We start from the raw sequence: 26,325 nt of genomic DNA, 5'->3' as shown, positions 1-26,325 counted from the left end.
GCGCCGTTTGGCCTCTGACACTGTCCTCCTTACGTTGTGTTGCGCCACCTTGTGGTCATTCATGTTGCCTGCCACTAGGCCGTCATTGTATGCTTTGGTGCGCTCTCTCAGAGCTTCACGGACGGATTTGTCTACCCAGGGTTTTTGATTTGGGTAAACTTTCATTTTGGTAGTGGGGATTGTTTCTTTCACCCTAGTACAGACATAGTCCAGCACTGTCTCCGTGTAGGCATTAATGTTATCTGTGTCGCGGAATACAATCCAGTCTGTGTTGTGAAACACTGACCGGATCGTATCCTCTGACGTCACATCCCATTTCTGCACCTCTCGCGAGACTACGGGAGTACTTTTAATTCTTTGTCTGTACTTTGGTGTAAGGAAAATGGATGCGTGATCTGACTTGCCAAAGCCACTATCAGCATGAGCCTTGTAGCCACCTTTAAATTGCGTGTAACAGTGATCTAGGATGTTACCGCCTCTGGTGTTGCAAGTCACATGCTGGTAGAAATCAGGCAATACCTTTCTCAGATTGGCGCTATTGAAATCACCCAGTACTAAAATGGCGGCGTTAACGTTCGTCGCTTGTATACTATTTACCTCGTCGTGGAGTCTGGAGAGCGCAGCGTTGTTGTTGGCTTGCGGTGGAATATACACTCCGACCAGGACGATCGCCGTTAACTCCCTCGGGAGGAAGAAAGGACGACACTTGATGGTTATATATTCCAGTTCTGGGGAGCAGTGGTTGGATAATTCCTTCACATTCGTTGGATCACTCCAATTTTTGTTAAACATGAAGGCAATACCTCCACCACGTTGTTTACCGGACTCTGATTGTGTCCGATCCTTCCTATGGATAAAGAAGTGATCCGCTGGTTGAATCGCGTGATCTGGAACCTCCGGTGTTAGCCATGTTTCGGTGAAGCAAAGGACATTGCAGTCCCTAACGTCTCTTTGATATTGAATCCTTGCTCGGATGTCATCCAGTTTATTGTCTATTGATTGTACATTGGCTAGCAATATACTGGGAAGTGGTGTACGGTGTCGTCTGGATCTCAGCCTGTTTCGGATCCCAGCCCTTTTTCCTCGACGTCTTTTCCTGGGCTCTGGGAACAAAGGATCTGGTCCTAGTCTCCGGAGGATTTCTTCCGGCCATTGATGTGGTTCGGAAAGTTGATCCAGCGAGTAATCCAGTTGGTAAGTTTCCCGTAATCCAATGTCTATGAGTGACTGACGGTCATATACATTAAATGCACCAACAGTTGGTACGCACAAAACTCTAAAAACTATAAATATTAACAAAAGTAAACACAGTCTCGACGGAGCTAACGGAGCTAATTCTTCTAAATTACATGCTATACTATGTTATTTGATACTATCTTGTCTAGCACAGTCTCTGGAGCGTAACAGTAAGAAGCATTTTGTATGAAAGTATTCTGTACTTCTGTATGACAACTATTAAAGAAACTTGAAACTTGTTATGTTTGAAGGCTCATGGTGTCCCATTAAGGATACCAATTGTACACCACAGATACCACAAATTCTTCTATGAAAGAGAGACATCGAGAGGTTTTGTATCAGATTTTTATCATCAATTACTAACGTCCTCATATGAAATCCTCCACCTAGACTCAGTCTGGAGGAGGGATATACCAGACCTGGAAATAAATTTTGATTGGCAAGAAGCCTGGGCAAATGTTCGACTTGCGTCACGTAACCCGGACCATCAACAAATCAATCTTAACTATATTCATAGGACATACCTGACTCCTATAAGACTGAACAGAATGGATCTTAAACAAGACTCCAGATGCTCCTTATGTACAAATGGGGATGAGGGTACATTTATGCACATGTACTGGGACTGCCCACCAGTTAAGATATTCTGGAAAGAAGTGACCCAGCAATTATCAAATCTCTTAACTCTGAATATACCTGTACACCCCTCTGTATTACTGCTGAATGATGTTTTTGAGTTTGCAGTCCCTATACAGCTAAAGAGATTGGTTTTATCTGGTATCACAGCGGCTAAAAAGCTGATAGCATCACGATGGTTTCAACCGGAAAAAATGTGCCGGAAGGTCTGGATTCTTACATATCTCGATGTGATTTATCTAGAAATATCTACAGCAAGAATTTTGGGTCTCAGTGAATCCAAAATTACAATGTGGTTAGAAGTGGTGGAGAGAATAAAAGCTAGCATATGAATTGTAGTGCCTGGTTAGGAGTGAATAATAATGGATGGATTATCCAAGGGGGGGCCCGGGGGGGGGAGCGAGCGAGAGCATATGCGTGTAGGGTATTAGATAGCAAGTATTAGGTGTATATCTTGTATAATACATTTATTTAAATGGTGATTTCATTGGATGTGCACTGTTAATTAATGCTTGTATATCTAATTTTATGTTGTTATGTTTATGTTTATGTGTTTGTTTAAAAAATAATAAAAAAAAATATAAAAAAAAAAAAACAATGAATGAATGAATGAAGAATAAATAAATTAAGTTAAAAGCAATGGCATTCAATGTGCTGGAGAACTTTTTTTGCACTCAAAACAGTTGCTGTACAAGGTTTCTGAACCCAGCTTTCTTAACTGTATATATATTGGAACTTGGTCCATACAGATGAACTCTGCGACTGCCCTGTTGAGCCTTTTATCATCTTTGGACTCATTTGTGTACTTAATATGCTGCAAAATAAAAGCAGAGTTTAGGTTGCTTCTGAGTGGGGGAGTCACTCTGTGAGCCAAATGCAGCAGACTTCTGTAGTTAAAAAAAATTCAAGGGGTAGAAAAAGTATGGTTGTATTATTATACATTTGTCATTTGTAATTAGTTTGAGATACCATAATAACCTAGAAAACATTTTGATGAGTGAGACTGATTATAGCCTATCATAATCTAGAACTAGGTTATGTCATATTGTAGGCTGTTTAACAAAAATAAAATAGATTTCCGTTGTCTTTATACAGTATGTATGAACCATTAAATGGGCAATTGTCAAATGTCTCTGTATAAATCATGTTTGTGACTAAGCCATAGAGATGAGATGCACGTGTGCATCAATTCATTTCTGTTGTGGGTAGGCAACAAACAGGGGATGCTGTGTTTACTAGCTTTCAGCACGGCAGTTTAGGCTATGTATAGCTTATTATTAGGCTTTTCAATTTGTTTTCTATTCTTGCGAATAGCATTGTGGACATTTTCCAATGCTCGTATAAGGAAATGGAGCCTCTAATAATTGCCCAAAACGTAAGCTGTAAAAGATAAGCTAAAACGCATACAAAGCCACTTATTCTGAGATGATAATTCATGTATCTGGATCACTGATTTTGTCGAGGCCGGTAGCGTTATTTCGGGGAAATTGATCTATAGTCTGGTGTCGTTTTCATCCACGAAAAATGGAGGCTGTAATAATTATTATTGCCCGAGAGTCTCTATGAATAATAATAATTAGAGCCTTCATTTTTCGTAGATGAAAACTACACCAGACTATAGATACCAATTTCCCCGAAATAACGCTACCGGCCTCGACAAAATCCGTTCATTGGTTATCCAGATGCAAATGAATTAGCATATTAGAATAACAAATAAGGCATAAAAGACACACGCAACATCCAATTTGTTTTTTCTCCAGCGCGACCATCACGTCTTTCGTTATTGGCATGTCTAATAATGCTGTTATTAGAAAATGTGCGTGCACGGGTACAACAGATCAGTCAACAATGTCGAGCTAAAAAGTGAAGAAGATGAGGCTTCAATATCTTTTCCGTGGTTTGATGCAGTGGACGGCATAATCGACCAAAACCAACCAGTGATCCCTCCGTTGTCCACAGCAATGTGGCCGGTTAGCCCATCCAAAGCGCCCGACGTTGTGACTAGTTGTGTTCAGCGGGACTATAGCGATCAAGTATATATGCATATTATCTTTTACGTTGGTTCGTTATATATCATATGTTTTGTCTAGAGAGAGAGAGGGAGGGAGGGGGCTGCTAGAGTGGAGCTAACGTTAACTTGCTGAGGCTACATCAACATTTAACATTACATAAGGTTTTAGCGCGACGTGGGCATTCAAGCCAAAGCATGTTAGACGATTGGATCCGTTGCAGAGTTTACATAGAAACTGCGCGACTCGCGAGAGAAGTTGTCACACAGCCTTCAAACGCAGGGCGGAAGAGCTAGTTTACTTTTAGAATTGAAGGTCCGCTCAGTTCCGTGTGTGTCTATTATGAAATGACAATTGCGCGTTGACACGCCCACTGCGCGAAGCCTCTGTGCTCCTAAATAATCTATTATCTATATCTAATTCTATCTATTTTTAGGGGCAAATGCGAGTGAAATAGTTGCACTGTCGAGCCCTGGCTGTGGTTACGTGACGTCATTGCTATTTTAGAGATGCTCTAGTCTACCGGTTACAAGGTATAGTCAAAATCCATACCGTAGCGCAAATTCATACCGTTTATACCATATACCGTCCACCCATACATGGTCTCATCCAATGCAAAATCATCCAATGAGACTATCCAGAATTTACAAAAGTGTGAAACCTAACTGTCCACGATGTAATCTGTCCCCAGCAAACCATGTGAACATGTTTTGGAGCTGTCCATCCCTAGTGGATCTTTGGAAAAATATCTTCAATACTCTCTGAAATATGCAGTGCTCAGGTGGAACCAGACCCTTTGACTGCGCTATTTGGTGTTTCCTCACCCTTATTACAACCGACAAATACTAATAAAGAGGTCTTGGCTTTTGTCACTTTGTTAGCGAGATGGTTAATCCTACTTCAGTGGAAATCCTCCTCACCCCCTTCTCATGCCCTTTGGATTAAATCTATTCTTAACTGTATTAAACTGTATTGACCCTGTTTATTCTATTTTTACTTTTTATTTTTTATTTATTATTATTAACTTTCTTTTTAAATATATTTCTTATTACCATTACTATAATCTCTCTCTGAAACTGTTTGTTTGTCTGCTTGTCACTTTGTCTTGATGTCTGCTGTCCTTTGTATTCCGTGTTGTGTTTCAAATAGAAAATGTTCAAGTACATATCATTTGTAAATGTTGGTTGCACTGGAAAAGAACCCAATAAACATATATTAAAAACGAAAATTGTTTGTATTGAGCTGTACTGTATTGTACCTAGGGATGGGTACCGTTCACATTTGAACCGATACCGGTACCTGTGAATCGATACCGGTACCCAACGGTACTTTTTTTCTGTACTTTAGTCTCTAAAAATGTAATCAACCTACCTCAGTTGTAAAAAAAATATTCAAAACTTAAGATTTAATAAATAAATAATGTATTATTATTACTTTATTATTATTCATCTTACTGATGTAAAGCACTTTGAACTGCAATCCCTTGTATGAAAGGTGCTATACAAATAGTTATTTTGTTATTTTATTTAGAACATGTATATATATATTAAAGGGGAACTATTTTACTATTTCTTTCACTATTTGGGCACTTTTATACAATTCCTGTGGGTTTATGGAACACCTCTGTAATTTTAATTTTTTTAATTAATTGTTTTGTATTTCTAATCAAGTCCTCAAAAACAGCATTTTTCTACCTCAAGATCTTAAGCCGTTTTGAGCCTGGGCTCCAACCACAATGGTAACTGTGCTTAGTGTGTGAGTCTCAACATGCAGCTGAGTCTCTGACATCACAAATCAGCACATTTTCAGATGACTCAGTTCAGTGAGGGTGAATATTGTGAGAGGAGAATTGGAAGAATGCGCCAATATGAGAATTAGAGACATAGATCATATTAATATAAGTCCACATAGCTAGGAAACAATGCTAAACACTGAAAAAGGCCATTTATAAGATAGTTCCCCTTTAAGGCTGTCAAAGTTAACGCGGTATTAACGCAAGCATTTGTTGACTCATGTTGATAAGAGTATTAAAACTTGGAACTTGAAAAAGATCCGTTTAAGGTAGATAAAGAAACAATTTAAGAAATGCGATTAATTTGCGATTAATCGCGAGTTAACTATGGACAATCATGCGATTAAATATTTTAATCGATTGACAGCACTAATATATATATATTAGAGCTGGGCCGTTAACGCCGTTACCGGGCTAAGTTAACACCGGACTATTATCGCGCGATAATACAATTGACGCCGTTAATCTATTCTCAAACTTGGGTCTCCTCTCCTCTCTCCGTCTGCACGAGAAGTGAGCCGCAGCGACTCAGCGAGCCACACACTCACAACATACACATACCGGTACTTCAGGGCGGGGCCTGTCTGTGGCTTTGTGTTGAAGCGCGGAGGACACAGACAGAGCTCTGCGCTCATCATGGCGGAGAGAACAAAACGAAAGTTTGGGTACACTTTACGAAAGTCGATGCCGACAACGCACGTTGCCACAAGTGCAATAAAACATTTGCAAGTATGGGTGGAAATATAAGCAATTTGTCAAAACATCTGTTGTCAAAACATAACATTAGTCTGCAGAAATGCGCCGTTTTCGACTGCTTTGCTCGCAGTGTTCCATCTCCATCCACGTCCACTGCAGGTAAGCCAAGATAATACGGAGTTAGCTAGGCTAATAACAAATTATTACGAATAGGCTAATAAATCAAATATAATTGCTTAGCTAATTGTTTAGCATGACAACTTTTTATAGATCGCCATTCATCAGCCTGAGGCTGCAGCCAGCCACCATGTCCCAGCCCACCCCTCCTCCCTCTACCACCACTGGTCCCAGCCAAGCCAAGTCCCTTCACCCTAGCAGCTAGGAAGGATGACAGAGCATAGGGTGAATGAGTGTCACAGGGCTGTGACCCAGTCTGTTGTCAAAGGCCTGCACCCCTTCTCTACAGTAGAGTCCAAGGGCTTTAGGTAACAACTAATCATTCAGTGTATATCGTTTTTTTTTATCTTACATTTGTTGTTTATTATAAAAAGTATAATTCAGACACAATTAAAACATTGTTGCTGCTGGTGCTGAAGAAATAATATTTATTTATTATATTTATTTATAATTTATTTATAAAGTTATATAAAATAACATTGCTGCTGCTGTTGCTGAAGAAATAATATTTATTTATAAAGTTATAAATAATAAAGCAATGTCGATAAAGTACCGAACCGTTAACACATTCGGGGCCATTGGGATGCGTCTAATAAATCTCTAGAGGACCAGCAAATGTAAACAGACTTGGGGCTGTTTGTAGAGCTAAATCTAAATCTATACTTTATAGTATTGCTATCTGTCCATTCTCATTGTCAATTGAGTCCATAAACCGTCCCTTCAAAATGGCTTAAAGAAAAAAAAATTATCAATACGTTCTCATTTTATAGCGCCGTGAATATAAGCGTTATACGGCATTTGGTCTAGTATATTTCCTGGAAGGCTAGATAAAGGGCTAATAGCTACTAACGTTATAGCCAATGGCATTTCCGTTATACATAAGCTACAGTTAAAACTCAAACTGCATATGATCGGCACGATCCTCAAGCATGTATGCATGGAAGGGGGGGGGGAGGGGGGGGGGGGGGCGGGGGACGTCGTTTCTTATTATTGATTACCAATAACCGTGTTTGTCCAAGTAGCCACATACGCTGATCGTATCGTATCATAACAAGGCCCGATCGGGCTGTAATTTACGTGAAAAAGATCTTACCATGAGCCGGTTGGATCCCCCCGAGCATTTCCCAGTTATCGATCGCCATCTGGTAGATCGATATGTCCATTGGCTGATGATAAATCCCCTTATTGCATAGTGAAATCCGCGATCCAAAACGTATTCCGTGCAACAGACAATAGCCATCGCTTCAGGTGAGTAGAAAACTACATTAGAGATCAAAAAAAAAAAAAAAAGACAACTTCGGCCACAGGGAACACTGCATTATCGTGATAGCGCCCCTAAGAGGATCTGGCCGGTAATGCACTCTCGAATTCAAAGAGTAGGGTACATCTGCAGTGCAGCTCGGCGACCTTGAATAGGTTATTAAAATGGAATAAAAGCCAAAACAACTTGCCACGGATATATCCGTGCTTCTGTCCACAACGGGTGGAATCGAAACACGGATATATACGTTGTTGGGCGGGATTGTGTTAAGCAGTATCGATAAGAGTAGTAGTATCGATAAAATCTTAACGATACCCATCCCTAGGTAGAACACACATATTTTGAATGCCTTCGGCAGACTTCAAATAAGCCATTTTAATCTAGATTAATTCCAGGATTGCAGATAGATTAATCTAGATTTAAACAAATTTACCAGGCATTCTGGTAAATGTAGTCATTGTAGTTCTCCCTCTTTCGCCCACTGTTAAAGGGGACATGACATGCAGGTTTGATTCGAATGTATGAAATGTATAGTGTATGTATATTCAATAGTAGTATTGATAGTATATTAATATATATATATAATATAACTATTAATATTATGCTTAATTAATGTGTATGCTACTGTGCATTTTGTTCTGTTTCACAGGTTTTTGACCAATGGTAAGCTGTGGAAATCTATCTATGGACAGTTATCTGTGGAAGTCGTAACTATAACCTATGGACAGTTAAGCTATCTAAAGAAAGAAACTATATATAACTGTGGTCATCTGTATTGTGGGAAAACATCTCAACTGGTCTGTTTAAAATTAGGGATGTCCGATATTATGGGCCGATATCGGCATGGAAACCCTGCATATATCGGTATCGGTTGATATCGGTATTGGAAATTAAGAGTTGGACAATATCGGTATAGGTAAAAAAGCCAATATCGAGCATCCCTATTTAAAATAAACAAACCAATGACCAACCATTGAGTCATCCATTGTGTGGTGCCTGTCAGACCCTTTTGGAGGGATTCAAATGAACATTTTTGAAAGATCCGAACACCCAACAAACACACGACGACAGGCAGGAAAATACGACAGGAATTAAATGTAAACCCAGTAGGTAAAATTCACCTGCAGGTGACTTGCTTAATCCTCCCTGTGTCCGTCTCTCTCCACTGGTGAGCGTTGTGGGGCTGTGTGTGAAGGAGCAGGTGAGCTGGTGGAGTGATGACTGATGTGGAGGTTTCCAGGGGTTAAGAGCTGGCTTCCCCTGGCTCCTGTGGGATTTATTCAATAACAGGTAGGGGTTATTAAGTCAAACGGATTCATACAATGGTGAGTGAGAACTGTATCTCCACTACAGTGATAAAACACAGTGTGCTCTGATTCAAAGGGGTCTTACGGTGAAGGGAGAGGAATGCATGTACTGACGGTCTCCATAATCAAATACAGACATCATTGTTGATTGCACATTGGGCTTCCAAAAGTGAAAATAAACTATTTGATGTATGGTGTACAGCCTGTTCTACTGCTGTGGTGCAATGCTTTATATTGGCCACTAGATGGGAGTAGAGACTGCTGTAAATTATATTTAACTTCAAGACTGTAAATTGCAGTTGAAAAACAGTAATAAATCGCAAAACACTGCAATATGTGGCTAAAAGGGGCACGTCACCAGAAGAGAATGCTGAGAGAGAATTTATTTTGGAGGTAATCACACACATCCAAAATATCTAAATAGTTTTGCATTTCTTTAGTTTGACAGTTATTGAGAGTAAATACGTTTGAATATGGTCACCAGTGATGTCATCGGGGACATTGAATACTTTTTTTGTATCCACTTTTTCTCCTCCTATTTTTCTGTATTTTTCTCCCATCCCAATTTAGTCGTTATGCCAATTCCCCCCTCCCCTTCCTGGTCATTGCATGCATGTGCTCCCCACTGGTCGGTCTAGGGAGGCCTGAAGTCTAGCAGATGCTTCCTCCGAGACATAGGAGACAGCAGCCTCTTTCCACCTGGCAGCAAGGACTCTCATTGGTGAGGTGTAACGCGTGGGAGGTCACATGCACTACCTTCACCATTTACCTCCCTCGCTGTGCAGGCGCCCTGACTGACCTGTAGGAGTCGCTGTTTACAACGACCAGAATACCACCCACCGGCTTCCCTCCCGCTGACTCTGCCAATTGTGTGTCCATCTACATATCATTTCATTGAGCTGTAATTAACACAAGGATTCAATGTTGCTGATGACATCACTGTTGGCCATATTCAAACACATTGACTCTCAAGACACTTAAACCTGAAATGCTCCCAATGAGCAGGCTGGCACTAAGGATGGGCAAGAGTAATGTTTTCCCAGATCAACTACTCGCATGAATTACTCAAAATCTATTGGGAAATCAATGTTTAGAATGCATCTTAAAGCGCATGACAATAACAAGATATTGCGTGGAGTCACACACACACACTACCGATTTGATTATGTCTCGCTCCGTGGACATAACAATGCACAGCAATATACACAATGAATGCTTAATGCGTATTGTCATTTAAAACAGTCAGTTACGCAGCCCAGCTGAGGTACGCCGTTTACTGGTGCTCAAGAACATACAGGGCCAGGTGGAAGGACATAGAGACACACCTAGAGCGGGTCCAACCTCAGGCCAGACTGGGGGGGAAAGAACACACAGCACAACAGGGAAGTAATTCAATAGTGGACCACACCCTGGCGGTTTGGAAAGAGGTGGTCAGGAAATATAAATCAAAAGAAGACAGTAGACTTCTGATTTGGCCTTCCCAGACCCCCGGTTTTGGCCTGGGGTCACTGGACGCCACTTTTGACGGGTGGAGAGATAGGGGTATTAACAGCCATATGTACACTTTTAGAGGACCACAACTTCATGTCTTTTGAGCAATTTAAGAAAACAATTGATTTGGGTAATGACAATTTGTTTAGATATCTACAACTGCGACACTTCTATGATACAGAAATCAAGAGTAGGATATCGGTAGGGGGTAACGGGGTGATGGAAATGATGGAGCTGGCGTATTTGCGAACTCCAGTGAAAATAGTATCGGAAATGTACAAAAGTTTACAAGTTCGCAACAACTGCGATTCATATAATGTGAAGAAGAAATGGGAAAGTGAACTGAGTATAATCTTGACGGAGGATGATTGGTGTAACTGAGGGGTACAATTCCCTGACTGTATTGATAAGTATGGTATCATTAAACCACTACCGTCTTATGTACATTCCTACTGGCCATACAGTACACGGGTATCTAATGATGAACACTTCCCCACAATGACTCGGTTCCACACAAAGCTGTATTTAAGTATTTATTAGCAGCAAAAGGTACATAATATACTTTACTTTACTTTGGATGCGCTTATAAGGCAAAGGAATGTGCGTAGGCAAATCAATAACGAATGTCCATTCTCATATTACGCAGGAGATAATCATACAACCTGAATCTTAGGGAATTATATCTATGGTACACTAGTAATATAGCGGGAGATACTGGTAGGGTCCCCCCGGTTGTAAGCCAGCAAGGGTAGAGGATCTGTCGGTAGTAGAGTCTGGGTCAACGATGATAAGGAGACTCCGAGTACAGGAGACGGTGCAATAAGATCTTGATCCACAGACGAATACAGCTGTTCTCCGTAGCATGTAGCTCCACATGGAAGAAAGCTAGCCGGCCTCAGACTTCTGAGAGGCAGACTCGATGTGGCTCCTCACAGGTTAAATCCCACACACTTGTGGGTGTCGGCGATTCTCCGCTCTATTAATTACAGGACCAAAAGCAAATATAATCCAGCCGAAAAAGGCTATGCAGTCGTCGGTAGGTTATCCAGTGTACATAATCCACACGGTCCTCGTCTAGGGCCCCTCGGGTGAAAGCGCCATGATAAGCAGCCCAGCCTGGATAAGCACTCTAGCTGATACGAGGAAACGTTGGTGATGCTGGTCACTGTAGAACTTTAGCCGCACGATACACTATACACAAATAGACTATTACTGACTTAATAGAATAGGTCGAACTCGACGGTACAGCGTTAAACTCTGACACTTCAGTTATTAATTCGCACGCGGTCTCAATGCTCTATTTGGGGCCAAACAGGCCATACTTCACCGCACGTCGTATCGTGGGTGAGGCTTCAACTTTAGTTACTAAGACTTCTGACTAAGTGCTTCTGTATTCACCTGCGCCGTATTTATACGCTTAGATGAATAAACTAGTACCAGCTTTATTCCTGTCTCATATCCTTACGCAGTACCGTTCATGTCCAGGCATGTCCCCGGCGGTGACTTTGAACCCGACATTGAAGGTATGGCCATGGCGCCTGTGGACCGCTGTCCAATAGGAGAATGAAATAGTATGGTCTGTACTAGGCTAAAGGGATATTCCGTGTATATGTACAAGGAATATACAAGGGATATCAAACGATATACAAATATTATGCAATATATATCAATCAATAAATATATATATTCGGTTTAATCTGATCCTTTGTAACAATTGGCATTCTATATGTGAGACACAACACTCATCCACTTAGACTAGCTCTAGAGGATGGAGAGAATTCGGTTGGAAAAATGTGATGAGATTTTTTATCACACCGCAAATTAAGAGTAAACAATTAAAAAGGGCAACAACCCTGCTGGAGACAGTGTGGACAGATGAATGCCAACCACTCTCACATATTTTGGTTATGTGATAAAGTGCAACCATTTTGGAAGAGTGTTACACAGGAAATGTACAGAATTCTTAGCTATGAATTCCCCATGGAACCCCAGTTGATATACCTGGGTTTGATCACAGAGGAGACCATACATAATGAAGACTTGTGCCTGTTCAAAATCATGACAATAGCTGGTAAGAAGGCTATCACAAGGAGCTAGTGTTGTCACGATACTGGAATTTCGAACTTCGATACTGTTACAAAGGGTCAGATTAAACCGAATATATATATTACTTGAGATATATTGTATAATATTTGTATATCGTCTGATATCCCTTGTATATTCTTTGTATATATACACGGAATATCCCTTTACCTAGGTACAGGCCAGACCATAATATTCGTTCTCCTATTGGACAGCGACCCCCCTAGGCGCCAACGGCCATACCCCCAATGTCTAGTTCAAAGCCACCGCTAAGACATGTCTCAACATGCCCAGGTTTGCGCAGTAATACGAGACAGAACTGAGGTTGGCACTAGATTATTCACCTTACGTATGAATACGTCGCAGGTGGATACAGCAGTTAGTTAACCCAACAAGTTGAAGCCTTCACCACGAGTCAACGACCAAGTGAAGTGAGCAACCTTGCGTCTAAATAGAGCACTTGAGACCGCGTGCGAATAGGATAGTAAAAGTGTCAGAGCTTAGTGAAATAACGTCAAGTTCGACCTAGTTAATGTGAAGTACCGTGCACAGGAGAATCTACACCGGTGAATGCAGAGCCTTTTCCGGCTGGATTATATTGCCTTTGGTACTGTGGCTGCTGGAGCAGAGAACCGTCTACCCCACTGCTGTGTGGGATCTACCGTGAGGAGCATCACTCGAGCCCGTCTCTAGGAAGAGGCTGGCTGGCTTTCATCTATGCTGTCGCGCATACTTGGATTATAGCTGCTGCTTTTGTCTGCCGATCGAGGGGAGTATATGTACCGCCTCCCGTAGCTGGAGCTTATTGATTCCCCGTTGATCCAGACTTTTGCTCCCGAACATTCCTCTCCCCTGCTGGCTTACAACCGGAGGGAACCCCCTTAGTATCTCCAGCTGACCTACGAGTGTGCCTTATATAATTCTTATGCTACAGGTGGTATTAATTATCCCCATCGTAATATGCTCATGGACTTACGCTCTTGACCTATTTATGCACATTCTTCGCCATACAAGCGTGACCCTAATTCTCAATACTGTAATCTACTATTGCTGCTCTTCTAATAAATATTCTAAACAGGACTTTTTGTTAAGCTGTATTCTTGTGTGGGTGTTCACCATATATACCGTGTACTGTATGGCCAGTAATTAAAGTACATAACTAAGTAGTGGTTTAATAATACCATACTCTCAATACAGTCAGGGAATTGTACCCCTCAGTTACAGATACGATACCTTGAAAAGTATCGATATCCGATACCATTTTCGATACCACAGGGAAAAAGGTTCAATCTTAAAATATATATAAAAAAAAAAAAAAAAAAAGATAAATATATATATATTTATTTTTTTAATAAATGTCGCTTTTGTTGCTGGTCGATTCTCCTCAGCTTCTCTCTGGTACTATAAGAGAAGATAAATATAACACTTTTAAAACACTTTGTTTATCTTTAGATCAGACATTTAAAAATAACTAAATGATATAATCTTAAAAGATTTAAGTAAAGTTAATAGTACTGCGTGTTAAGCATAACAGATTGAAAATTGTATTAACAGATTGCAGAATGGGTACAGTACAGTACAGCTCAATACACACAATTGTTAAGGGGATGCAGACCAGAGAAATACTTTTGTCTTGTTTACATCAGGGTCCCCCATTTTCAATTCATCATAACATTTATGACAATACAGATAAACAGTACTGTTACATCCAGACATTTATGACATACAAGATATACAGTACTGTTTAAGAGACAGAGTTTCTAAAAAGAGAGTATATACTAGGGATGCCCCGATCACGTTTTTTGCCACCGATACCGATCACCGATCGTCGTGAGCCATATCGGCCGATACCGATACCGATTGTTTTTGATTAAAAAGAAATTAAAAATTATTTTATATACATTTTTTTTTTTTTATAAAATATATATATTATATAATTAGACTTGTACTTGTATTATCTGCGAGACATCGCCACCACGCAACAAGTCAAAATGCTCGCTATCTGCAAACAGCTCCACTGTCTGTGTGTACTCTAGTAGCCTCCAGCTCAAAAAAGGATTCTCCGGCGCTGCAGCGGGACCCTATTGGTAACGTTATTGTGCTTTGGTCATTTCACATTCAGCAAGCCCTCCGCTTGAATACGCATTAAATCAATGTTATAAGACATTGATATCAAGAGCTATCTGTAGCTACTGCTAGCCGGCTAGATGACGTTAAGACAGAACTTTAGTTCAATGGGACATTTCGTTTTGAACAGTAAACTAACGTCAGCTAACGCAAGCTAACGGAGGTATGAACATGGACTACTAGACTTTCTGGATCATTTGTTGATATCAGGAGCTATCGGTAGCTAGCCGGCTAAATACCGTTAGACAATGCCTACTAAACGTGAATAGTTGACTGGGTAATTTTGTTTAAACAGTAACGATAGCTAGGTAGCTAACGTTAGCGCAGGTCGAATGCACTACAGACTCGAGCAGAGGAGCCGCCTCTCAGTCCTCTTTGTTTACAAACTCTACACGGGGCGGGCGGGGCTAGGGAGGAGGAGCAGCGGCAGTTTGCAGGTCGTGTGTGTCTGAGACAGACAGCGAGTGAGAGCTTCGCTTGATCGGTTTCCGCGATCGGCGAATATGACTCATTATCGGAATTCACAGATTGCATATTTATACTGAGTATCGGCCGATAACGATCGGTGGCCGATCGATCGGGGCATCCCTAGTATATACAGTTAATTTACTTCTGACCATTATAGTCAAAGTATTTTCCTATGAACTGAAACTCATAAGACCACATAAGGCTAGCATCATTCAGTTACAGTTACTGTATATTGGCCAACATTAGCCAGCTATCCAGCCAGCTACTGCATCATGAACTGCCAGCCAGCCAGCTAGCTACCTTAACCCAGAATACAACAGCTATCCAGCCAGCTACTGCACCATGAACTGCCAGCCAGCCAGCTAGCTACCTTAACCCAGAATACAACAGCTATCCAGCCAGCTACTGCACCATGAACTGCCAGCCAGCCAGCTAGCTACCTTAACCCAGAATACAACAGCTATCCAGCCAGCTACTGCACCATGAACTGCCAGCCAGCCAGCTAGCTACCGTAACCCAGAATACAACAGCTATCCAGCCAGCTACTGCACCATGAACTGCCAGCCAGCCAGCTAGCTACCTTAACCCAGAATACAACAGCTATCCAGCCAGCTACTGCACCATGAACTGCCAGCCAGCCAGCTAGCTACCGTAACCCAGAATACAACAGCTATCCAGCCAGCTACTGCACCATGAACTGCCAGCCAGCCAGCTAGCTACCTTAACCCAGAATACAACAGCTATCTAGCCAGCTACTGCACCATGAACTGCCAGCCAGCTAGCTACCTTAACCCAGAATACAACAGCTATCCAGCCAGCTACTGCACCATGAACTGCCAGCCAGCCAGCTAGCTACCGTAACCCAGAATACAACAGCTATCCAGCCAGCTACTGCATCATGAACTGCCAGCCAGCCAGCTAGCTACCTTAACCCAGAATACAACAGCTATCTAGCCAGCTACTGCATCATGAACTGCCAGCCAGCCAGCTAGCTACCTTACATTTACATTTAGTCATTTAGCTGATGCTTTTATCCAAAGCAACTTACAAGTTCTGTACGACAAGTCATCAGGAAGGGCACAACTCTATCAGCTGAGTAACAATGCTCATAAAGTGTTGAGTGCTACAGTGTAGGTTAGTTTATTAGGACAAGTGCATGACAGTAAGGTTAGTTAGGGTTAGATTTTTTTCTTTCTTTTTTTTCTTTTTTTTTTATTCAGATAATGGTTGAAGAAGTGAGTCTTTAGTCGACGGCGAAAGATTGGACGGGTTTCGGCTGTCCTAACTGGGGTGGGTAGTTCATTCCACCATTGTGGGGTAAGGACTGAGAATAGGCGACTTCTCTTTGATGACCCTCCCAGAGCTTGGATAGGAGTAGGTCTTAACACAGAATACAACAGCTATCCAGCCAGCTATTGCACTGCAAACTGCCAGCCAGCCAGCTAGCTACCGTAACCCAGAATACAACAGCTATCCAGTCAGCTACTGCACTGCGAACTGCCAGCCAGCCAGCTGGCCACCCCCAATCCAGCCAACCGTACACATTACGGTCTCAGCCAATCACATCGATATGTACAGTTAGTTAGCTAGCCATTCCATTGCGAATTAAAAGGTAGACAGCCAGCCAGTATTAGCTAGATAGTAGCTAGGTAGCTAATGTTAGCCAACTGAGAAAGATAGCTAGCTAACCAACAGCTAGCCAACAGCTGCAAGCCTGCAACGAACGCCACGAAGGCCAACATTAGACAACGCCTCATGTATTAAACTAAAGTCAATCGTTTAATATGAGTCATTTTGTTTAATGATTCAGGGATGTTGAAAGAAGAGCTGTCGAGGCTCTGCACTTGGAGCGAGTGAGAGCCTGAGGATGGTGTCGACACAAGACAGGTCCGTGAGCGGAGGGGGGAGGGGCAATGCCCCAGCAGCGTGTGTGTGTGTGTCAACAAGGAGAGAAGCTGTAGGAGAGAAGACTGCGAGAACGCCAGCTGGTATCGATAGTGCAGAAAGTATCGATATTGCGGGAAATTAGTATTTAAACTGTCATCAACTTCAGTAGGAAGACAGTGAATGTCTCTCCTGTCATCATTAGGGGGCAGAAATGGAGATAGTCCAGTTCTATAGGTATCTTGGTGTCCAACTGGACAGCAAGCTGGACTGGAAGAAGAACACAGATTCTGTATTCAAGAAAGCCCAGTCTCTGCTTTTTCATTTGAGGAAGCTTAGATCCTTTGATATCAGCAGGTCACTTCTTCATGTGTTCTACCAAGGTATCCTTGCTAGTGTCCTGTTTTATGCTGTGCTCTGGGGGGGGGGGGCAGCATCATGGACAAAAAACGTATAAATTAAATCATTAAAAAGGCTGGCTCAGTGATTGGCCTCCCTCCTGATTCCTTGGAGATCATTATTGCCAAGCGAACTAGGACTAAATTGAACACATATCTTTTGAAGGCCACCCTCTGTACAATATATTTGATGCTCTGCGAAGCTCATTAGCGATAGGTTTCTGATGCCTCTATGCTCTATTGAGCGATTGAGAAGGTCCTTTGTTCCTGCTGCGGTTACATTCTTTAACGAACACCGCTAGCTCTGTGTTGAGACTAGAGGCTCTCTTCTTATCTTCTATTTACTGTGTTGTGTCATTTGTACTGTATGTAATTGTTTCTTGTTTGTGTATTTGTATTCGCTCTGGTGGCAAACCATGTTTCCCCTCTGGGATTAAGAATAAAACCAGACCATGAATCAGGCAGGAGGCAGTAATGGGTATCAGGCTCATTTACTGGAGGTCTCTGTGTGACACATCAGATGCACAATTAGGTTTGGTGTCCAGTTGCTTGGTTTCACATCATAGGCATCCGAAAATACTGTGTTACAAATTACACTATTATACTGTATATATTCTGTTTGGCAAAAAACTAAATTAAATTCCATAAACATAACAAAAAAATATTAAATTACCCATATTCACTTCTATAACAAATATGAAAATAAAACATTATAATCACACAGTATCATTCTTAACATTCAAATAGGGCTTTAGTGACCTTAGAACAACATGTAACTGTGTTGTGTTATTATAATAACAATCACACCAGCCAGACTCACCTTATATAGCTGGGCCCTATTCCCCGTACCTGGCTAACTGAGTTAGCCGGATAATTTTCAGCCAGACATTTCCGTTCCCCGACGTCGGATTTTCTAAGTCGCTATGGTAACAGATCAGAATGTTTGAACCTGCTCCGGAGCAGGGTTAAGTTCAGTTAGCTGGGATAAACCATGGCCACACCCTCGCAAAGAAATGCAGCTCCCTTCCTGAAATAATTATCACAGTCTGCATCCATTATACCATTCTGAATTATGTTTTTGTGCTTCGTTTTCCTAGAGGGGGCTTTTGAAATGTAAAATAATAGACCTAAAATGCTGATACTAAATTTACTTTGTCCTAAATAATGCACGTGACGTCATAGTTATACGGATACGGCGCTCGCGACAGTTATTTTAATAACGGACTAAACGGATCATTGCAAATGTGAATCCCGCAGGGATATTTTTAATGAATGAATCGGGCGTTTGGCTCCGATTAGTTTAATATTCTTCGCTGTGTATTTGCTTAACGGAGCGCCCGGATTGTGTTTCATTCAAGCATATGAAGCGTCTATGCACAGATTGTGGATATGAATTATGAGGAATCTGAATCTGTGGAGTGTTTAATTGTATCACTGTCATTGTGATATTGTAACTGGGTTTAAAATATATGAGGAGATGCACTGTTTGATGGATTTGATGACTTGACGTGACTTGATAAATTGAATGAGCAATTGACGTTTTTGATGAATGAAATTTGAGAAAATGCATTTATCTTTTCAAGCACTGTTATCTGATGATGAACATGAGTTGTCACTGGTATAAACCAAAGGGTAATCAATTCAATGCAGATTAAAACCTGATTAATAGTGTAACTGCGTGCAAGCCTCCCTCCAAGCCTCTCTTTGGGAACCATGTATTTATATAGTACATAATACCTAAGCACATACAGTACAGATATCCTCATAATATAATTCGCATCAATTAGATACTATTTGGGCTTGTTTTTATCCTTATTCTGAAAGAGTTGAACTAATTATTTTCGCTAGCAAGATCTCATTTGATTATTCATCCCATTAAGCCTACTGCCAGCAGCACATTTAAAGAAATATAATCTGATTGATTGGGGTAATGAGGGATTTAAAATTAGCCTATAGATTATGCATTTAACTTGTCAGCGAGGCTATTGAGCCGTACTGTATTATACCCATTCTGCAATCTGTTAAAGGGGCTATGTATTGCTATTCCTAGCACTATTTGGGCAACTTTACACAATTCCTGTCAGTCTATGTAACACATCTGTAAGGTTTATTCCAAAAATAATCATTGTTTTATATTTCTAATGGAGTACTCAAAAGCATCATTTTCCAGCCTCAGGATTTCAGCCAGTTATTGGCTTGGCTCCGCCCATAAGCACTTTCAGTGGCAGTCAACCCACACAGTCTGCGAGTGGCAGAGAGAGAGAGAGAGAGAGAGAGAGAGAGGGGGGGGGGGGAGAACTGTGTGGACGCTCTGCGTGCGGGTCCCCTTCTCTCTCTCTCTCTCCCGTTCGGGGGGTCTGCTGCTGTGCCGCGCTGCAGCTTGTGCTCCCGAATGGCGGGGGGGACCTGCGCGCGGAGTGTTTTCACGGTGGTCTCTCTCTCTCTCTCGATTCGGAAGCAGCTGTAGCGCCGCGGCACAGTGTGTATGTGTGCTCTGTCGTGAGGGTCTATCTGATTCTCTCTCTCTCTCTCTCTCGCTCGCTCTGTCAAACCCTGTTTGGTGCGTTTCATAATAACTTCAGCTGTAGCACTGCGGCACAGTGTGTATGTGTGCTCTGTCGCGAGGGTCTATCTGATTCTCTCTCTCTCTCGCTCGCTCTGTCAAACCCTGTTTGGTGCGTTTCATAATAACTTCAGCTGTAGCGCCGCGGCACAGTGTGTATGTGTGCTCTGTCGCGAGGGTCTATCTGATTCTCTCTCTCTCTCTCTCTCGCTCTGTCAAACCCTGTTTGGTGCGTTTCATAATAACTTCAGCTGTAGCGCCGCGGCACAGTGTGTATGTGTGCTCTGTCGCGAGGGTCTATCCGTCTCTCTCTCTCTCGCTCGCTCTGTCAAACCCTGTTTGGTGCGTTTCATAATAACTTCAGCTGTAGCGCCGCGGCACAGTGTGTATGTGTGCTCTGTCGCGAAGGTCTATCCGTCTCTCTCTCTCTCTCTCTCGCTCGCTCTGTCAAACCCTGTTTGGTGCGTTTCATAATAACTTCAGCTGTAGCGCCGCGGCACAGTGTGTATGTGTGCTCTGTCGCGAAGGTCTATCTGATTCTCTCTCTCTCTCTCTCTCGCTCTGTCAAACCCTGTTTGGTGCGTTTCATAATAACTTCAGCTGTAGCGCCGCGGCACAGTGTGTATGTGTGCTCTGTCGCGAGGGTCTATCCGTCTCTCTCTCTCTCGCTCGCTCTGTCAAACCCTGTTTGGTGCGTTTCATAATAACTTCAGCTGTAGCGCCGCGGCACAGTGTGTATGTGTGCTCTGTCGCGAAGGTCTATCTGATTCTCTCTCTCTCTCTCTCGCTCGCTCTGTCAAACCCTGTTTGGTGCGTTTCATAATAACTTCAGCTGTAGCGCCGCGGCACAGTGTGTATGTGTGCTCTGTCGCGAAGGTCTATCTGATTCTCTCTCTCTCTCTCGCTCTGTCAAACCCTGTTTGGTGCGTTTCATAATAACTTCAGCTGTAGCGCCGCGGCACAGTGTGTATGTGTGCTCTGTCGCGAGGGTCTATCTGATTCTCTCTCTCTCTCTCGCTCTGTCAAACCCCGTTTGGTGCGTTTCATAATAACTTCAGCTGTAGCGCTGCGGCACAGTGTGTATGTGTGCTCTGTCGCGAGGGTCTATCTGATTCTCTCTCTCTCTCTCTCGCTCTGTCAAACCCTGTTTGGTGCGTTTCATAATAACTTCAGCTGTAGCGCCGCGGCACAGTGTGTATGTGTGCTCTGTCGCGAAGGTCTATCCGTCTCTCTCTCTCTCTCTCTCGCTCTGTCAAACCCTGTTTGGTGCGTTTCATAATAACTTCAGCTGTAGCGCCGCGGCACAGTGTGTATGTGTGCTCTGTCGCGAGGGTCTATCTGATTCTCTCTCTCTCTCTCTCTCGCTCTGTCAAACCCTGTTTGGTGCGCTACAACCACAGAGCCAATCGCATCACTGTGCGCTACCCAGCGGCCATATGACGCGTATTGGCCGTTCAAAAAAAATATGACCTGATTTACTAGACAACGAAAGGGGCTGGGCTGAATCTGAGCAATCCGCCAATATGGTATTTAGACCCTAAATCACATTGATACGAACTCCTATTACTATAATACAATGCTAGAGACTGAAAAATGACATTTATAATACATAGCCCCTTTACTAAAGTTTTAAATCAATCAATCAATGTCACAAACAGTACTGTATTTGCAAATCTGATATGTCATAAATGTATAGATGTAGCAGTACTGTCTATCTGTATGTCATGTATGTCATATATGTTATGATGAATTGAAAATGGGGGACCCTGATGTAAACAAGACGAAAGTCTTTCTCTGGTCTGCATCCCCTTAACAATTGTATGTATTGAGCTGTACTGTATTGTACCCATTCTGCAATCTGATAATAAACTTTTCAATCAATCAATCAATCAATCAATCAGCCGTTAGAAAATCAGGATTTCTGCGATCGACATCTGCTGTCTTTTCAGCTGAGGCGGAAGTCTGGTTTTGATTGATTGATTGAAAGCTTTATTAACAGATTGCAGAATGGGTACAATACAATACAGCTCAATACACACAATTGTTATGGGGATGCAGACTAGAGAAAGACTTTCGTCTTGTTTACATCAGGGTCCCCCATCTTCAATTCATCATAACATATATGACATACACGACATACAGATAGACAGTACTTCTTCATCTATACATTTATGACATACCAGATTTGCAAATACAGTCCTGTTTGTGATACAAAAAGAGTCCAGAAAAGGGAGTATATACATTTGTTAAACATTTGGAGGAGGTTGGGGGGGGGTTGGGTGGGTTACTGCGGGTCGAATGAACGAGACTGAATCAGGGTTCGAGGAACAGGGAAAGCGCGGATTCAAACATCAGGTTAATTGAATCTGGATAATGGGACTTTTGATCGACTTAGTTGAACCAGGTGCGGGGAATAGGGCCCTGAACTGGTGTGGATTAGCTAGAAGGCTACTAGGCCTACAGCCTTTCATTCCACATAGAACAACGTGTTGAAAAGAAACAGACACAAACATCTCCATACCTGTGTTCCACACATCAGATGCACATCACTGGGTTTGGTGTGAAGCAGCTTGGTTCCAGCTGATCAACAGAACAGAACTTGACTGCAGTCAGCTGGAGCTCTGGAGCTGAGAGGAGAGAGAGCTAACAGGAGCTAGTAGCTAGCTGTACAGGAGCTAGCGTTAGCCTACTTTCTCCCAGACTAAACTAATACTAAGTGAGTTAGTGGTCTTGGATGCGAACACAATGACAATGTACACAGGATGAGTGGAATGTTTTACGGAACATGTAGCAACAAGTAGATAACGTTTAAAACACGAATTACAACTTTTATAAGCGTTTATCAGGCGGAGTTTCAGCTCACCTCTCGTAGGCATCCGGAAAGCGTATTTGCACTACTGCGCACTATTTTCAACTTCACTTTCGTCTCGTTTACATAGATCCCCCATTTTCAACTTACCTTCCCCCATTTTCAACTTAACTTTCGTCTCGTTTACATAGGTACATAGACAGTAATGTTACATGACATGTATGACATGTAATAATAGAGTAAACTTGTACATAGACAGTAATGTTACATCTAGACATACCAGATCTAGTAATAATAGAGTAAACTTAACTTTAGTCTCAGTAACAATGTTCATAAAGTGTACATCTAGACATTTATGACATACCAGATCTAGTAATAATAGAGTAAACTTAACTTTCGTCTCAGTAACAATGTTCATAAAGTGTTGAGTGCTACAGTGTAGGTTAGTTTATTAGGACAAGTGCATGACAGTAAGGTTAGTTAGGGTTAGATTTTTTTTTTTTTTTTTTTTTTTCAGATAATGGTTGAAGAAGTGAGTCTTTAAGTGCATGACAGTAAGGTTAGTTAGGGTTAGATTTTTTTAATTCAGATAATGGTTGAAGAAGTGAGTCTTTAGTCGACGGCGAAATAATAGAGTAAACTTAACTTTCGTCTCGTTTACATAGGTACATAGACAGTAATGTTACATCTAGACATTTATGATTAGCCGACGCTTTTATCCAAAGCGACTTACAAGTTCTGTACGACAAGCCATCAGGAAGGGCACAACTCTATCAGCTGAGTAACAATGTTCATAAAGTGTTGAGTGCTACAGTGTAGGTTAGTTAGTTTATTAGGACAAGTGCATGACAGTAAGGTTAGTTAGGGTTAGATTTGTTTTATTTAGATAATGGTTGAAGTAGTGAGTCTTTAGTCGACAGCGAAAGATTGGACGGGTTTCGGCTGTCCTAACTGGGGTGGGTAGTTCATTCCACCATTGTGGGGCAAGGACTAAGAATAGGACGACTTCTCTTTGATGACCCGACTTCTCTTTGATGACCCTCCCGGAGCTTGGATAGGAGTAGGAATAAACTGTACATATACAGCACTGTTTGAACCTGGCACACAACATACTTCACATGTCATTTTTCTTTTTGTGGAGACGAAGATGATGAGTACCGGTCTTCTCCTCAGACATATAAAATGAGTTTTTCAATACAAGTACGACTCAAGACACAGAACATTAGTATGCAAAATAAAAAATGACCACAGATTTTGAGTGTGAATGAAAACTTTATTTCAACAAGATTGCAGAATGGGTACAATACAGTACGGCTCAATACACACAATTGTTAAGGGGATGCAGACCAGAGAAAGAAGTTTTGTCTTGTCTTCTCGTACTGAAAACGTGACTGTTAGCACAGAGACGGCTGCAGTTACACACAGGGCCATTTTCGTTTAGTTTTCAGGGTCAGTTTCGCTTTTCAGAACGCAACGTAATGGCAAGCAAGTTAGGCCCAGTCCACACGAGCACTGGATTTAATATAACCATGATTGTATGTGCGCAGTTGCACTGTTCGGCCACACACAACCGGGGATTTGCTACACTGCAACCCCGGTCTTTGAAAACCGGAGTCCAGGGTGAAGTTTTGCGGTTTTGTGTGGTGGGCATAGCAACCAAGGTTATTCCCAGTGTTTACAGCAGAGCTGTCGCAATTATTTCCCATGTTCACGGCAGACTGTCAAAAAACAATAGCAAGTTAGCAACCGAGCGCGGGGTAGAGAGATTAGTGTCTCGTTTACATCAGGGTCATATCGACCCTGTACCCGTTGCTCTTGAAGGGTTCATCTATTAGACAAGTACAGTACAATGAGAGAGGCCTCTGGCTGGCCTCTTCGTATCGTTATGTGGTCCTGGAAAAAAGAGAATATAATTACTTTCAAAATATGAATAAAAGGTTGTGCCTCTAATCACCACATCACTTGCCCACTTGGAGATGGCTTACTACTACACCATGTACTTGCAAGTTTATATTTAGTAAAGATAGCAGTCCTACTACACCATGTACTTGCACGTTTATATTTAGTAAAGATAGCAGAGAGAGCAGAGAGAGAAAGAGAGAGCCAGTTAGCTAATTAAATTCGATTGCACAGCTGGTCTGGTTTTTACTGAAAGACATCTTGTTCTGCCGGCGCAGTGTGAAAAGAGTTCTTCTTCTTCTTCTTCTTCTTCTTCTTCTTCTTCTTCTTCTTCTTCTTCTTCTTCTTCTTCTTCTTCTTCTTCTTCTTCTTCTTCTTCTTCTTGTTGTGATGTGAGAAAGAGTTAGGAAAAAATGGACTCTTTATACTCTCACATGCTCCAGTCCACACGCATGCGCATACACATTGCGCACTCCAACACATAGCGAGAGAGCCCCCCCCCCCCCCCCCCTCATCCGCAATACTTGTCCAGACCACTAATACTTGTCCAGACCACGAAGCCCCGCCTCCAACCCGTCCAGCCTGGCTCTGCGGCTCTGCAGATACCCCCTACTCGTATATCTGCAGAGCCGCAAGCCCAACGTCTGGGCGGGGCTTCGTGGCTTGAACTAGGTCTCTCTCTCTCTCTCAGACAGCTGTTCTACTGTGTTTGTAGCAGAGCAACCACTGGCGGACTCAGGGTTGAAAAACGCGCGCTAAAGTGCCCTTTTGAGTGGCGAAAGATTAGAGGGTGTGCCCTATTGGTGGCCCTCCAATGGTCTAAACTTGACCATGTGCCCTGATGGTTAAATAATGTCATGCAAAAGTGCCCTTTTGAGTGGAAATAATGTGCCCTATTGGTGCCCCTCTAATGGTTAAACGTGACCATGTGCCCCCACCCACAGTTGAAAACATTGCGCTAAAGTGCCCTTTTGAGTGGCGAAAACTAGGGGACGTGCCCATTAGTGCCCTTCCAATGGTCTAAACTTGACCATGTGCCCCCACCCACAGTTGAAAATATCGTGCTAAAGTGCCCTTTTGAGTGGCAAAAGCGAGAGGACGTGCCCTATTGGTGCCCCTCCAATGGTTAAACTTGACCATGTGCCCCCACAGTTGAAAATATTGGGCTAAAATGCCCTTTTGAGTGTCGAAAATGAGAGGACATGCCCATTGGTGCCCTTCCAATGGTCTAAACTTGACCATGTGCCCCCACAGTTGAAAACATTGCGCTAAACCTAAAGTGCTCTTTTGAGTAGCAAAAGCGAGAGGACGTGCCCATTGGTGCCCTTCCAATGGTCTAAACTTGACCCAGATGGTTAAATAATGTCACACAAAAGTGTTAGCTACAACTCTGAGCAGCCCCGTCACTACAATATTCCATCCATTTAAATGTTCAGTTTTAGACACATCCCCTCTTGAATGTGCAGATGCCAGAGGGCTTAATGCAGTCT

The 26,325-nt window shown here is 42.2% G+C and overlaps 1 protein-coding gene across 1 annotated transcript in view; it reads right to left on the bottom strand.

Moving 5' to 3' along the window:
* The window catches only part of LOC311234040 (uncharacterized protein), a 47,693-nt gene extending 24,952 nt beyond the window's left edge, over positions 1-22,741 (bottom strand). Inside the window, exons 1-2 of the mRNA XM_084321128.1 lie at positions 22,649-22,741; positions 8,929-9,074 (exon numbers count right to left, since the gene is read on the bottom strand). The gene's annotated coding sequence lies outside the window, so the exon portion shown is untranslated. The remainder of the gene's footprint in view (positions 1-8,928; positions 9,075-22,648) is intronic.
* Between the last annotated feature and the right edge of the window lie 3,584 nt (positions 22,742-26,325).

Source organism: Notolepis coatsorum (assembly GCF_963971535.1).
Source record: "Notolepis coatsorum genome assembly, chromosome: 1".
NCBI lineage: Eukaryota > Metazoa > Chordata > Actinopteri > Aulopiformes > Paralepididae > Notolepis > Notolepis coatsorum.
The sequence above is the reverse complement of the archived record's forward strand: the minus strand, read 5'-3'. Positions and strand labels throughout refer to the sequence as shown.